At 41.8% G+C, this 17143-nt stretch overlaps 1 protein-coding gene and 2 pseudogenes across 7 annotated transcripts in view; 1 reads left to right on the plus strand and 2 right to left on the minus strand.

Annotated features, from left to right (window-relative positions):
- CDK8 (cyclin dependent kinase 8) overlaps nt 1–17143 on the minus strand; it is a 126833-nt gene that overhangs the window by 101490 nt on the left and 8200 nt on the right. The gene's annotated exons all lie outside the window — the stretch shown is intronic.
- Nucleotides 4772–5479, minus strand: LOC311619981 (leucine-rich repeat-containing protein 20-like; annotated as a pseudogene). Its single transcript has one exon. The product of its transcript is annotated as a leucine-rich repeat-containing protein 20-like (transcript).
- LOC311618623 (cleavage and polyadenylation specificity factor subunit 5-like) lies at nt 9846–16891 on the plus strand (annotated as a pseudogene). The gene is made up of 2 exons: nt 9846–9932; nt 16233–16891. The product of its transcript is annotated as a cleavage and polyadenylation specificity factor subunit 5-like (transcript).

Genomic DNA, 17143 nt, shown 5'->3' on the forward strand with positions numbered 1-17143 from the left:
TTTTACAGATGAGAAATGTGATGTGCTCACAGAGATTACAAAAAAAAATGTTTAAGCTCATAAAGCTAGCATACTGCATAAGATATCAATTTCATACCTAATGTTATGAGAATAAAAATTAAGAAAACAAACACAAGAACACATTTCCATCTAAAATTAAAAGGCAAAATACCACAACACTGCCATTATTAAAACGTTAGTTGTAAAGTTATAATCAATGCAGTAACATAAATTTTCTAAAGTTGATATACTAGAAAGGAATTAATAAACTATTTGTATTTGCAGATTATATTAATATCTACCTAGAAAATCCAAGACAGTGAACTCAAAGTGTTTAGAATCAATATGTATAAATATATAAATCACATATTAGAAATAAGTATTTTAAAAATATATATTATGAAAGATTCACAAATGTTATAAAAATTATTCACTAAGACAGGAACAGCAGAAAGTTTGTCACTATTTGAGAACCATGGTATGTTAATTCTTTGTACTGTTTTAGAGTATATTTTTAAAATTCCGTAACAAATAGTTAACAAATAATTTTTTAGTATAAGTATTGGGTCGGCGTTTTGTAAAGGAGTTTTGTAAAGATCGAAACAAAAAGTAATCAGATGGTGCAAGGTCAGGACTATATGGTGGATGTGGCAAAACATCCCAACCAAGCTCCATTAATTTTTGCCGAGTGACCAAAGATGTGTGTGGCCTTGCATTGTCATGATGGAATACAACACCTTTTCGATTTGTCAATTCGGGCCGCTTTTCTTCAACTGCATTGTTTAATTTCGTTAGTTGTTCAATGTAGACATCAGAATTGATTGTTCGGTTGGGTGGTAAGAGTTCAAAGTAGACAATTCCTTTGTAATCCCACCAAACTGATAACTAAACCTTCTTTTGATGAATATCAGCTTTTGATGTTGTTTGAGTTGGTTCACCTGGCCTGCTCCACGATCTTTTCCGCTTGATATTGTTGTAAACAACCCATTTTTCATCGCCAGTTATCAGTCGTTTTAAAAATGGATCATTTTCATTACGTTTCTTTAGCAAATCGCAGCTGCTAATGCGTTGCGTTAACTGTGATTCTTTCAGTTCGTGAGGAACCCATGTATCGAGTTTTTGAACATAGCCAAGTTGTTTTAAGTGATTTTCAATGCATGTATGTGATACATGAAGCTTCTCTGCAATCTCACGTGTTGTACTGTGACAGTCCGAATTGATTATTGCTTTGATTAGGGCGTCATCAACTTCAACTGGACGACCAGAGCGTTTTTCATCTTTGAGTGAAAAATCACCAGAACGAAATTTGGCAAACCAATTTTGACACTGCCGTTCTTTTAAGGCTTCGTCACCATAAACAGCACATAACTTTTTATGAGCTTGCGATGCGTTTTTCCCTTTGCGGAAATAAAAAAGCAAAATATGACGAAAATGTTTCTTTTGATTTTCCATTTTTCAACGAACGCCAAACGAAAACTACAAAACAGATCAAAAAACTTTTTTACTGATTAACAGCTGAATAGCCAACTATCAAATAACAAAATGTGTTTTACATTTGTACTACGTCTGCAAACCTAAAAATTCAACTGAAGCCATATGTGTGAAACCCGCAATTACTTAGTTGCCGACCCAATATATAACAAATATTGCACAAGACCAAGTGATACACAAGCCTGTACATAAGAATATTAAAATAAAATAAAATACCAAGTAATAAAAAACATGTGGAATCTATATGAAGAAAAGTATAAAACTTTATAAAGATTCATGAGATAAAATTCGAAATGAAAAATATATAGCCAAATACTGAGTATGGAGAGTAGTTAATCTACATATTAAGCAAAATTTAAACCCAAGTCAACAATTTATTTTAGATCTTAAATTGTTGATTTTAAAGTTTACATGTAAAAATAGACAAGTATAATTTTTTAAAGAATAATGAAAGGGTATGATATTAACAGATATTGTAAAGCCATAATTCCATAGGTTTCTTATCAAATTTGCAAAGATTAAAAAAATAAACATACTATTTAAAATAATAAATATATTAAAGGACATGTAACTTATATGGCCTTCTGAGAACTTTACTGTTGTTCCTTATGAAAGAGATTATAAATTAGTTCAAACTTTCTAGGAGAAAACCAGCCTTTATTTATCAAAAAGTCTTAAAAAGTGACCCAGCAAATGTAGCTCTAGAATTTTTTCCTAAGGGTGTCATGGAACAAAAATGTAGTAACAAAATTTTAATTGCAATGAAAAACTTGAATGTAAAAGTAAAATGTAAATGCAAATTATATTTTTAAAATTATGTCACCCAATACAATAAATATATACATTAAAACTAAAAGCAACGTTAGAAAGATGGCTAATATACATAACCTATTGTTGATGGAATGAAGCAAGTTTCAAAGCAATAGGCACAATATAATCTAATTTAAAACATGCCTAGAACCCTAGCCCATTTGGCTCAGTAGACAAAGGGTTCCGGGTTTGATTCCCACTCAGGCCACATGCCAAGGGTTGCAGGCTTGATCCTCAGTGTGGGCATGCAGGAGGCCACGGATCAATGATTCTCATCATTGATGTTTCCATCTCTTTTTCTTTTTTAAAAAACCAATGCATTCTTTATTGCAGACTGAAACTAAGGGCTCACACTGTGCTCTAATCTGGGGCTTCTCTGTTGTCCAGCTTTTCCAGAGGCCAGGACACAGTCTCCAAGCAGAGTAGGATACAACTTCCAAAAACAACCCCTCTGAAAGGCCTGAGATGAGGACCTGGGGAAGTAGCACCTTGGCATTTGGGGTTGAACCAGAAAGGGAGGCCAGGGTGTCAGGCAAATCCAACCCTCATCTCCTGGGGACACAGGTCACTCGCTCCGCGGGAGTGCCACACGGACTCTGAAAAGATCTGAGGCCAGGGGTGGGAGTGAAGGGCTGCTTTAGGAAGGGGATGGGCACAGACTTGGTATTGGGGGAAAGCTGAGAAACTCCACCTTTCACTCCCAGACCATCCCCAGGCCTTGCTTCTTATACAGTAAGGTGCTTATAGGATTCCTGGGGATTTTCTGGAGTGTGGGTTCTGATCCCAGAGGTCCAGGATTGGGCCTGGGGCCGAGTGTTTCTAACAAGCTCCCAAGGTGCTCATGCAGACCACACTGAGTTAAATAAAATGTTTTTTGCATATCAGGCAAATGCACCGCTTCTTCAACAAGGCGAAACCCCATTCCGGGCTGGGCTAGACTGCAGCCCTCACTTGTCCCCAACTGAACTCAGTAGCCCTGGAGATCTTATCTGGCCTTCTTGCCCTGAAAACCCTTTTCCCAGAGATTGACCCACCAGGCCTGGGAGATGAGCAGAGTGCACAGGCATCTCCTGGGACGCTGAGTTCTCAAGTGCTTGGTGACAGGCCTACAATCTCCCAACCTATCAGCTTCTTGCCAAGACACAGGAGGCCTGAGCAGGGCAGCCTCAGGGCTGGAGTAGAAAAAGGGGAAGAGGAAGGAAATGGGAACCTTCTGAGAAAGAGTCAGTGCTCTGAGTGTGGAAGAGTGGCTACTGGCCCACAGATGTAAGATTTGTGTGGCCTGGTTTTCCCCAAGTCCTGGGGACTAAGGCAACTCCCACAGATTCCGACAAAAGTCCAGAACAGGTGGGTTCTGATCTGCTTGCTCCGTAGATGAGAAGGTGGGAGGTAGAGGTCAAGGGTTCTCCAAACCACAGGTATTGTCCCAGGAAGCCAGAGCCCCAGGCCCTCACCTGGGGGAGCCACCAGTTGTCCCTGTTTGCAGTTCCTGATAGTCCTGAGCAAACACGGATGGCAGGTCATCCTATTGCCTGGCCAGGCTCCAGGTTCAGAGCCTAGAAATGACAAGGTCAGCAGGGCTTTGAGTGGTGACCCAGGGGCTGGCCATCTATAATCCAACGGTCCATAGTGCCGCCTGCGTCCAGGTGAACCAATGAAAAGGCAGCCAGTCTGCTGCCAGAAGGAGACTGTGCGGAGGGAGGCACAAGTGCAAATGGCTTTCTTTCTCTCTGGGCCACTCTCCTGTAGTTCAAGGGGTGATGCCAGGCACAGCTGGTCACTTGAGCAATTTCTTAATCATGAGGAAAGACAGAGCCACCTTGATCTGCTCCCCAGTTTCCTGGCCTGATGGCCCTGGGGCTCCTATGTAAACACTGTCAGCCCCGCTGCAGCCTCCGCACTCTCTCCTCAGCATTCCCACAACTCCCAGTTCAGGCTCCTGCCAATCTAGGGATCCACGGGGCTCAGGAGGGGGTACAGAGAAGGGTTGGTTCCCAGGAAGCAATAAATAGATGCAGGTTGTCTTCTGTTCGTCTCAGGGCAGTGACTGGCTCTCAGCACTAGAAGCAAGGCCTCAACCCACAGGGGCCCAAGAAATGCTCAGCTGCAAGCTCAGCAGATACCGAGGATTAGAAGACTTGGAGGCGTGTGTTCCCTAAAAAGCCTCCAAAGAACTCAAAGAGGCGGAGACCCACTGCCACTACCCCTTTCCCAAAATTATAAGTTCTGAAAGGGTGGGGGTCTGCCCAATTTTGCACAGAGGCTATGAATGCCCAGGGTCCTGGCTTAGCTCCAACCTCGCCTCTTCCTCTGGGTATTCCAGGATTCTACAGCTCTAAGCTATCTCTCCTGGACCGCTGCACCCCCTCCCACACAGTTTCGCCCACCTATCCCCAGTCCCCCAAGCTTGGCCTCCCATGGGCCCTTGCTGCTCCCTCCTCTCAGGGTGCCAGGCCAAGTGGCCTCTGTCCCTTCTGAGTGAGCATGAGGAGGGAGGCTTAAAGTGGGGAGGCCCTCTGGAGACATAGCACATCAAACTTGATGAGTGACAGGGTGATGATGTGCACCTCGGCATTCAGCGGGTTGAAGCGCAGATTGATGCTGTGCAAGGCAGGCATGGAGGCTAGCTTCTCCATGGACACATCCAGAATCTCATTCTCCTGCAGATTGATGGTCTCCAGTGCCAGCAGGATGATGAGCTGCTCAGGAAGTCGTGAAACTGGTTCTGTGACAGGTGGGTGGCCTTGAGGTGCTGCAGGGCACTGACCTCGTTGGGGAGGCGGTGCAGGAAGTTCCCTTCCAGGCAGAGCTTTTGAAGCTGACAGAATGTGGTCATGAACTTGCTGGTGAGGGACTTGAGCTCATTGTTGGCCAACGTGATGAGGTGGATCTGGTCAGTGACATTCCGCAGGACCTAGTAGATGCCGATGGGATAGAAACCAGCTTGCACTCGGCCAGATCCAGGGTGTCAGTCACTCTCCACCATCTTGACCTTCCTCACAACTGCGGCCACCACCTCACCCATCTTCCTCAGCATTCAGACTCTGGTGTCCTGCTGCCAGCCACCAGGCAAGTATGCGGCTGACAAGGGGGCATCACAGCAACAATACCGCCTAGTGCCCTGCACAGCGCAGTCACACTCCTTCGGCTGCCAGCGGCGTCCCACCCAACAGCGGCAGGCGGCAATGTTTCTATCTCTTTATCCCCCTCCCTTCCTCTCTGAAATCAATAAAAATATATATGTTTTTTAAGATGCCTAGAAAAAAGTCTAGGTGGCCAAAATAAGGTGAATTTTATTTTCTTCTTAGAATTAATTTGCATGTTCTACTGTGATAATTATTATTCCTATAGTTTAAACAACATTAAGTGTCTTTTTCAAGTGACAGCTGACAAGAAGGGAAGAATAAAGGAAAACAACATAGGCAAATGAACTCTAAAAACATAGCAGTTTATTCCAGGAGCCAACACATACATATATTATATATAAATTAGATATATTTTAGAATGATTTTCATCCACAATGATTAAAATGAAGGTTTGGTGAATGAAAGTGAACCAGTTTCCTAAAAACCTTAATAAATTGGAACCAAACATACACACACATATTATTGTTTTTAAAACATCCTAATACATTAAAAAAAAAAAAAAGTTAATACCAGATGTACTCAGAGTTTAAATTTAATAAGCCACAGAATAGTCAAAAGAATTCTTAAGAAAGAATAAAGCTAGAGGATTCATATTTCCTGATTTTAAAACACTAGAAACCTAGAGTAATCAAAACAGTATGGTAATGACATAAAGACAACCATATAGACCAATAAAGTAGAATAACTAGCCCAAAAACAAACCTTCACGTATATGGTCAAATGATTTTAACAAGGATGTGAAAGCCATTCAATACAGGAAAAAAATCTTTTCAACAAGTTGCTGAAAAGTGGATATCCATATGGAAGAGATTTAATTCAAAATGGACACATGACCAAAATGTACGTAAGACAAAGGCTTCATGACACTGGATTTAGCAGTGATTTCTTAGACCTAACACCAAAGGTATAAGAATCAAAAGGAAAAAATAGATTAGACTTCATGAAAATCTTAAAATTTTATGTATTATGGAAACCCATGGAATAGGAGAAAACATTTGCAAATCATTCTAATATATAAAAATCCTGAGTCCGTGATGACAGGAGGCTCAACTAACGAGTCAGTCCTACAGTCAGTGCTGGGTTGCTATGGAGACCCAGCACTGACTGCTATGGCAGCAGGTGTAGTGACCCAGCACTGACTGCTGAGGGGGGGCTATGAATCAGGCCCTTATAGAGTCCTGAAGAGAGAAGCAGGGTTTGATCTGTAGTCTCTGTGGCAGCTGTTGATCAGCACTTGCCTCTCTTTTTTTTCTCCAGGCCTGGCAAGCAGCCGTGCCTCTGTTTCTCTCCAGGCCTCCACCGGGGATGCGGATCAGCCCCACCTTTCTGATCAGGCCCCATTAATAGGCACAGAGATGCTGACTGGCATAAAAACCGACCAATCAGAACCAAATCTGGGTGAAGAGTGAGGAGCCAATGGCTGCCTAAAAGGCAGAGCTTTTAATACTGACTAGCATAGAAACTGACCAATAAGAACCAAATCTGGGTGAACTGTGAGGAGCCAATGGCTGCCTAAGAGGCGGAGCTTTTGACGCCAACTGGCATAGAAACCAACCAATTAGAACCAAATTGGCTCCTTAGGGGGGAACAGGCCTGCAGAGGAGGGCAGTTGGGGGCCATCAGGCTGGCAGGGAAGGGTAGTTGGGGGGGACCAGACCAGCGGGGGGAGGGGGGGCAGTTGGGGTTAACCAGGCTGGGAGGGGAGGGCAGCTGAAAGTGAGATCAAGCTGGCAGGGGAGGGCAGTTGGGGGTGATCAGGCTGGCAGGCAGAAGCAGTTAGGGGCAATCAGGCAGGCGGTTAAGAGCCAGCAGTCCCAGATTGTGAGAGGGATGTCTGACTGCCGGCAGTTGGACATCCCCCGAGGGGTCTCAGATTGGAGTGTGTGCAGGCTGGGCTGAGGGACCCCCTCCCCCAGTGCACAAATTTCGTGCACCAGGCCTCTAGTTTATTTTATAATGGATTCATATCCAGAATATATGGAGAACTCCAAAAACTCAGCAATAAAAAGCTCACCATTTCTCTCCATTAATACTAGCAGTGACTATTTTAGCAGCCTATTGCCAAGTCATTAGTCTTAGATTAACTTACTTGGTGTGCGCAACAGGAAATATTTTGGTTTTCAAAGAAGAAGAAAAATAGGTTTGTTTGCCTTACACTTATTAATTGTGCAGTTATGCAGTGTCTGGTAAGTTAATGTTCAAGGAAAAAAAATTAATTCTTATTAAAATGTTCTATTATATGTTATTGATTACTCATTTATTTCAACCCTTTGTATTCAGCACATCTTTATCAAAATAAACCTCTGTTTCTATTAAAATTAAAGCTTTTGGTTTTTTGAGGCCCACATAAACATAAACCTTGTTTATTTGGCTGTGTTAGCCTTTGAGTTTGACATGCTTAATCTAAATAAAAGTAAAAGAGAACTAAGGGTCAGAGCTAAATCACTGGTTTGATGCAGAATACATTAAGAGCATCAATCATTTGTGATAGGAACAAAGTGTGGCAACAGTATTAAATTGGAATAAAGAAATTTGATGAAAGTAAACATAAAGATGTAAAAACATAATGATTATAATTTTAAACATCCAAAAGGCACTTAAAATTTTTTATCCCAACAATTATAACTTTACAATGTATTTAACACCCATTATTTAAATATGTCATCACTGTACCTATTCCCATTTCTTCCTTACAGATAAGTTTTGTTTTTGGAGTTTTTCTTTGAGTATAATTGCTACAGGCTTTTTAGAAGACATAAGATTTGAAGCCCAGGCCTGTTAAGAGATATATGCCTGGGAAATTGACCTGATATTCACCAGTCTTGCAGTAATGCACCGGGGATTTTACTAGCAACTTGTGCTTTGGCATGATGATCAGTCTCTAGAATCATCCTTGATAGAAGCCAGGAGAAATAAAAACCCCTGTTGATATATAATAGAAAGGGAGAAGCTTCTCTTGCTTTATGAAAACTTTGCTCCTTACCAATAGTATCATCCACAGCAAATATCCGGTGGGAACTTTGGGGACCTGGGAAGTTCTACCTTTAGCAGAGAAGTTGTTGCGTGCAAAGAGAGATGTAAAGGAAACTTATTGCAGTACTGTTGAAGAGCAAAAAAAATAAAACCTAAATGTCCTTCCACTGGACCAGCACATTACATTATATCCATAAAATGGAAAAATAAACTGATGAAATGAATTACATTGTATGTACTGATATTGATCTCCAAAACATATGAATTGAAAAAAGGAGTGTACAGAATAATCTATATATCATGCAATTTGTGTTTAACGATGACATACAGACCATTCTAAGGAATTAAGAATCATAACCCAGCAACCATTAAAGAAATTATTGCTTCATAAAAATTACGAGTTTCACATGAAAAATAATGCCATAATATTGTATGCCAACTATACTTTACAGAAATAAATTAATTTTTAAAGAGAAAAATAATACCAGAAACAAAGTCAAAAGGTGATTGTGTGTACAAACTAGAAAACATATACAAGAAAAATCAGTATACAGCTTGAGAAAAAATGAAAGACTGGCCAAGACAGGGGTGATGAGATGTTAAGTTTTCACTTCCTCAGCATATTTAAATTTTTTTTCCATATGCATGTTTATCTGCTCAAAATAAATAAAATATTTAAATAAATTTTCAAGTCTGCCCATCCTATATAATAAAGATGAAATATGCAAATGGTCATTATGCTATGAAGTGTAACAACCGACTGCATAACAACCAGATCACATATTAGCAGGACAGTGAAGCAGCAAGCTACAAGTGGGCAGCAGAGAGCTACAGGAGAGGGAAGGGTAGCAAGCTATTGGGGGGTACGGAGCTATAGGAGGGTGGGGCAGTGGGCAGAGAGCTACAGGAGGGCGGCAGTGAGCTACTGGTTACAAGTGGGCAGCGGAGTGCTACTGGAGGGGACAGGGCAGCAAGATATGAAGGGGGAAGTGATGGGGGAGCTACCGGAGGGCAGAGCAGGGTGTGGAGAGCCACTGGAGGGCAGCAGCAAGCTACTGGTGAGCAACTGGCACACGGATTTGTGCACAAGGCTATTAGTACATATATATGCTTTTATATGCATACAAGAGGCCCGGTGCATGAAAATTCATGCACTGGAGGGGGAGGGTCCCTCAGCCTGGCCTGCCCCCTCTCACAGTCCAGGAGCCCTCATGAGCAGGAGGTAACCCCTTCAGGGGAAGGCAATGCCCCAATCACACTTCTGCTGCTGCCACTGCCAGCAGCACAAGCCTCAGCTGACTCTGGTTACTTGAGCCTCAGGCAGCCCTGGGTGGCTGGGCAGCCACCATCAGAGGCTTGCCTGCACCTTGGGCCGGCCCTGGGAAGCTGGGGGGCTGAGGAGATTGGGGTACTTCAAAGGCAGGCATGCGGAGCAGCATGACCTGCCTGGAAGTAGGTCCAGTTGTGCCGAGCATCTGCCACCCCGGTGGCACCGCCATCTTGGAAGACAAGGTAGTCAATTAGCATATTCCCTCTTTATTAGATAGTATACACAATTAGCTGATGACAATGATTATCCCTAGAGAGACAGATTTTCCCTAAGTGCTGTTTAAATTTTTTTCATGAGAATATATTAACTTTATAATTTAATGTTGTTTTATAATAAAAATATAGTTGTTAAAAGTATATAACCTTTGACCCTAAAATTCCACGTCAAGGTATTGATACTATGTTGGAAAACTGCAAATATTTTCAAGAAGCTTTGCTAACTGTAATGGTTAAAATTTGGAGACTACTTAAATTTTGCCTGTCACTAGAGAATGGCAAATTAGATATATACTATGTTTACAAACACATATATGTATATAAGGTGGTGCCTTAAGTAATTAAAATGACAACTGTGAGTTATATTTAGCAACATGAAAGTATGCATAATATTCTTGAATGGAAAAATATAAGACCATTGTAAGTTTCATTATAAATTACATCCATAAGAGTTATCTGGAAAGATGATGAGAAAAATAATTGCCTAGTTGTACAGTTAAGGCTCTCAGTTTCTGTATACATTTCTGGATTATGAATTTTTTTAACAATGAACACATATCACCCTATGTAATAAAACCCTAATATGCAAAGTGATCGGCCAGAAGAACCATGGGTCACTATGACACACACTGACCACCCAGGGACAGATGTTCAACAAGGAACTGCCCCGGTGGTCAGTGTGCTCCCACAGGGGGAGCACTGCTCAGCCAGAAGCCAGGCTCACAGCTAGCGAGCGGAGTGGTGGTGGCGGGAACCACACCCGTCCCTGCTGCAGGCGGGCAGTAAGGAGCACGGGGTCACAAACGGCGAGAGCCCTGGACTGAAAAGGGCACAGGCTGGCCTGCGGAAACCCCCACCCCGTGCTCGAATTTCAGGCACCTAGCCTCTAGTCATTTTTATAACCAGTAAAAAAAGTATTTTCTTTAAAAAAGAGAGAACTGCCTTTAATAGCAAGGGATAAAGAAATAAATGAATGATATTTACAGGTTGAGCTTCAGTCATAAAGCCAATATGGAACAAAAGATGGAAGTAAAGATTTTCTTCACTTTACCCTGAATGATAAGGCTAACTGTGACAGGACCAAAACATCCTAACTAATAAAAGAGTAATATGCAAATAGACTGTCACTCCAACACACAAGATGGCTACTCCCATGTAGACACAAGATGTCCACCACAAGATGGCAGATAGGGCAGTTGTGGGCAATCAGGCCAGCAGGGGAGAGCCATTGAGGGGACCCAGGCCTGCAGGGGAGGGCAGTTGGGGGGAATGGGCCTACAGGGGAGGCCAGTTAGGGGTGACCAGACCTGCAGGGGAGGGCAGTTGGGGGGGGAGGGGGGGAAAGACACAAGGCCTTCAGGAGAGGACAGTTAGGGGAGACCAGGCCTGCAGGGGAGGGCAGTTGGAGGCGACCAGGCTGGCAAGGGAGGGCAGTTAGGGGTTACCGGGCTAGCAGGGTAAGGCAGTTGGGGGCAACCAGGCCTACAGGGGAGAGCAGTTAGGGGTAATCGGGCTGGCAGAGGAGCAGTTAGGCCTCTATCAGGCTGGCAGGGGATTGATTAGGTGATGATCAGGCTGACAGGCATAAGTAGTGTGGGGCAATCAGGCAAATAAGTGGTTGGGGGCCAGTAGTCCTGGATTGTGAGAGTCTGGTGGGATTGGACCTAAATGGGCAGTTGGACATCCCTCAAGGGGTCCCAGATTGGAGAGGTTGCAGGCTGGGCTGAGGGACACACACCCTCATGCACGAATTTTGTGTACTGGGCCTCTAGTTTTGGATAAAAATCTACAAAATGTATTATAATGTAAGCTCTGGTGTCCATAAAAAACACACACAAAAAAAATCTTTAGCTGAACTTTTCTTTTGTTTAAAGACTTTACTTAATTCAGACACCCCATTATATCTTTGCCCTTGGTGTGGCATATGGTACTGCCTACCACTCTTTCTGAAAATACTCTCCATGGTAGACAGGATTCTATCTATAAGGTCCTAGTTTTTCTCCACTCTGCTGTGTACAGCCAATAAGCTGTGTGTAGCACAATTCCTGTTGCACAATGGGGGACCCTGGGTTTCCTCCTCCTCAGGACTCAATTTCTGAGCCTCATGGATAGACATCTCCACTTCTACATTCTGTCCTAGGTCCTCTTCTCACTCTACACACTATGCCTAGGCAATTTCAAGACTACTCAAGTATTTGGTAGCACCCAAGTCTATCTCTATCCAGATCTCTTTCGTGAACAGTAGATTCATGTATCGGCCTAAAAGGATATTTCTTCTTAGGTGTTTAACAGGCACCTAAAATTCAATATATCAAAACTCAATTCATTATTTTCTTCCTCAAACGTACTCCTCTTCCTGTTTTGATTATCAATGTGAATGGCAACATCTTGCTTCTCAAAACAGAAACCTAGGGTTATTTTCACTTCTTCCTCTCTCACATCCAATAATTCAACAAGTCCTATCATCCTCTCTGTCACTTCCCTAATTTAAGCCACCAGTATCTCTCACCTGGGTTATTATTACATTCTTATAAATCCAGTTCTCTATAGCCATTCTAATTGTATCGCCAAGCAATATTTTTAAGTTGATACATCAAGTGTTTACTATCTATATAAAATTCCACAAATGACTCTCACTATCTAGAATAAAGTACAAAGTCCAGAAAGCATGATTTACAAAACCCCACTTACTTCTTGAATTTTATTTTTTAACAGGGGCCCAGTGCACAAATTTGTGCACCTTGAAAGGAACTGTGGGCCACAAGGCTGAGGTGGGTACAAGGTCGGGTCTTGGCCCATCCTCCATGCCCCAACCCAGCGCCTCCCGCCGTGGTCCCCGGTCCCCTCTCTGTGGCAGCCCCGCTCCTGCCACTGCTCCCATGTGATGACAGAGCCAGCCTCACTTGCACCCGCTGATGGAGCAAGTGGGGCCCATGCCAGCAGTGGGTGTGAGCAGGGCAGGCACCAGCAGCGGATGCAAGTGGCGGCGGCTGCCCTGATCACCCCTCAGGAGCAGAGGGAGGTGGAGAAACCCTCCGCTTTCATCGGAACCAATAACTGCCTTTTACACCCACTGATAACACCAATGATTGGGACCAGCAGGTGTGAGCAGCATCTCCAGTGCCAACTGCGGGTGCTGTTATTTACCTCAAATAAATAACTTAACACTTGTTTATTACATATTATTCAACCCCTACCACACTCCATTTTCAACCAGACTGTGCTATAACACCACTCACTCTTATTTAATAACCATTCACTTGGTAGTTTCTAATTACCTTTTAAGACACAACTGAAATAATCCCGGAGTCCCCAAGAGCAGATTAGGTACCCCATAGCAACCTATAATTTTCCCTATTACAGTCCTATTCCACTATACTATAATAACCTGTTTATATCCCTATGCCCTTCAAAAGTCTTAAGTTCCCTAATGACTTATACCATGGGCTATTCACTGCTGAATCAGCTATATCTGGCATAGAACCTGGCATACTATAGACATTTGGTAAAGAACTACCAAACAAATCACAAATGTTCAAATGTATCCCTCCCACCCCCAAAAAAACACTATACCTAAAAAAGAAACTATAAAATGTCAATATTTAAATGATTTAATTTTACATTTTTTAATTTACATTTTTTTAAATATATTTTATTGATTTTTTACAGAGAGGAAGGGAGAGGGATAGTGTTAGAAACATCGATGATGAGAGAGATTCAACGACCAGCTGCCTCTTGCACACCCCCTACTGGGGATGTGCCCACAACCAAAGTACATGCCCTTGACTGGAATCGAACCTGGGACCTTTCAGTCTGCAAGCCGATGCTCTATCCACTGAGCCAAACCGGTATCGGCTAATTTTACATTATTTAAAGCATCTTCAGCCTGGCCACGTGGCTCAGTTGACGAAGGCATCATCCCCTACACCAAAAGGTTACAGATTCAATCCTGGTTGGGGTATGCAGGAAACAACTAATCTATGTTTTCTCTCTCTCTCTTCCCTTCCTCTCTGTAAAATCAATGGAAATGTATCCTGAGATGGGGATCAAAAATAAAAGTACCTTCAATGTTGTCATCGTTAGAAAACAAATTACAAATATGACTTACTTTGTGCTTGACATTTTCTTGGAAACTGTGTATAAACAGCACTTTTTACAAACTGAGTTACACCATAAATATGACAAGGAGGGCTCACTTACTTAAAAATTCTTCTATAAAGTGAAAAAACTCCAATTAATCTATTCTATAGGAATTTAAATTTTCACATGCTCTATTGGCCTTTCTTAAAGCAAAAGCCTTATAAAAATATTTTAATACCTACCTCTTCTTTCCCCCAAAATATGCTAGTTTAATATAAGCCACAATACCAATGATGAAGGCATTTTTGTTTGTTTTCAAATATATTTTATTGATTTCAGAGAGGAAGAGAGCGAGAGATAGCAACACCAATGAGAATCATTTATCAGTTGCCTTTTGCACGCCCCACGCTGGGTATCGAGCTTGCAAACTGAGCATATGTCCCAACTGGAAATTGAACTGTGACTTCCTGGTTCATAGGTTGACGCTCTATGTGCCACACTGGCCAGGCAAGGATGAGTTTTTAATCTCTTTAGTTCTCTAGACAACATATAAACAAACTCAGGTGTACAGAAACACCCAAAGTAGGTATTGCATCATGAGGTAAAAAATTCTTCTCCTTAAGATATTATTTGCCGAAATTCATGGGCCATTATGAAGTTATAGATCTTAAATGAGCTTGTCTAGAAAGATGAGTAACTGACTTATCTTAAGTAGTAGTTAACCTAAATAACTTTTTATTCACATAACAAAATAAATTTCAAGTATGAAGCAATTATGGATTTAAACACAATTAAATGTCAACTGTGGTTCAGAAACTAATTATATTTCCCTTAAGTTTAGAAATATAGGTTTGATTTACATTTAAACTGATTCATTTACAAGGCATATGTCAAAAAATACTTTCTTTGTAGTGGCTCAATTTTGGGGGCATTCCATTATTTTCAGCCAATTAACAAAGTTTATCTCTGCCTTTGGCTTTGGTTTTGTTCAATTCTGTTCCTGGTATCAATATAGCCAGCCCATCAGACTTTGCTCTTCTGGGTAAATCCACATGGTGCTGCTTTTCTATTCTATCATACTATGTTTAAATTTTTAATTTTAGCAAGTTTAAAAGGAAAACTTTCAAATATGAATTACAGGTATAACACAAATAAAAAAGTATTAAATATCTGTCAACATTTGGCAATGTGCCAGAAACTGGGGGAAGACAATTACTGCCCTAGAGGAAATCTATAATATCTAACCCATAAACATTCACCAGAAAGACCCAAAGGACATATAAACATTAACCACATATACACTGAAGTTACATAATATATCTATGAAGGACTATGTTTTCTGGGCGATGAGTGAAGAGGGAATTATCCGAGTTGTATGTTAACATAAAATAGTTAGAATTTCTGAAGCTAAATATTAGAACATATTCCAAGTGAGAGGAAAAATTTTCTAGCACAAGGTAGTCAGAATGGTGATCTGATATGATGGAGAAGTTATATTACTTTATATTTCAGAATCACTGCAATAATATAAAGTGTGAACACTGTCCTAGCAATAGGAAGGCTAGTTGGGTCTTATAGACAAAGATCTTGATCCTAAAACGAAGTCAAGGTAAAGGTACTCAAAAGTGATTCTCCAGCCACTTTGAAAAATTTTGGTAATTTCTCAAAAAGATCAACACAGAAGTACCGTAATTCCATACCTGGATATATACCTAAGAGAAATTAAAACCTGTCCACATAACACATGAAGGTTCAACTAGTACATGAAGGTTCACAGAAGCATTATTTATGACTAGAGTCCCAGTGCACTGAAGTGGGGGTCCCTCAGCCCAGTCTGCACCCTCTTTGCAGACCGGGAGCCCTTGGGGGATGTCTAACTCATGGCTAAGGCCTGCTCTAAGCAGTCTGTCATCGTTAGGACTGCTGCAGAGGGGAAAGAGGCTCCCGCCACAGCCGCTGTGCTCACCAGCCATGAACCCGCTACTGCATTGAGCATCTGCCTCCTGGTGGACAGTGTACGTTATAGTGACAGGTTGTTCTGCCGTTCAGTTAATTTGCACAGTAGCCTAAGGATAGCCAAAAGAACGAACAGCTCGTTTTCATGAAAATTGGTGGCTGCCGAGTAGTACACAGTTAATAAGGATAGTCTCCCACCACTCTCCCTTTCTGCTCACTACCAGTGCTTAGCAGCATGTCTGCAGTGCCCCCCAATTGCTCACAGACCAGCTGTTCCCAGGAGAGGAGGAGGTCCTCAACCAGTTCAGCAATAAGTCCATCCAGCAGACCAAGTCCCTCACGTACCATCTTACTAGCCTGTACCCTCTTACTAATTATACTTTTGGTACAAAAGAGCCCCTCTATGAGAAGGGCAGCTCTGTGGCAGCCAGTTTTCAACGCATGAGGGAGGAATTCGATAAAACTGGATGAGAACTGTAGAAGGGGTTCTGATTCTAACATGAGCACTGGCTACCATATGCTACTGTTTCACCCTGGGAACAACTTTCTTCAAGCTACCAAAGGAAGATGAAGATGAAGGACTAAAATGCTTAATGACAGAGATACTCGGTCATCAGGATAGAGTCCTAAAGACTGGGTCTTTGAAGACTGCATTAGTAACTGGTGGAGACCCAATTTTGAACATCCTCACTATCCATATATTCCCGCACATAATATAAAACCAAAGGAACATAAGTTGTTTTTGGTTCAACTTCAAGAAAAAGCCTTGTTTGCAGTCCCTAAAAATTACAAGCTGGTAGCTGCACCATTGTTTGAATTGTATGACAATGCACTAGGATCCAGATCCTATATTCTAGTCTCTCTCAGCTTTTGAGCAGGTTCAACTTTATACACAACAGAATTCCCACACGGTGAAGTATGGTAAAAGAAACTGTCTGTGAGCACAGCTCTACAAAATATAGAATAGACACGGTAGAAATGTTTTTGTTTTCTCTCTTTCCTAGCCCCTAAATTGTCACCTGCTTTCTATTGTTTCAATTGTAAAGTTGAAAGGAAGAACTAGATAGTGGTGTAAACAAATGTGATAATGTTTAATTTACTTTTGTTTCTATTCATATGTTTTTGTTACATTAAAAGATGTG

Source organism: Pipistrellus hanaki, assembly GCF_964339955.1.
Source record: "Pipistrellus hanaki genome assembly, chromosome: 3".
NCBI classification, from domain to species: domain Eukaryota; kingdom Metazoa; phylum Chordata; class Mammalia; order Chiroptera; family Vespertilionidae; genus Pipistrellus; species Pipistrellus hanaki.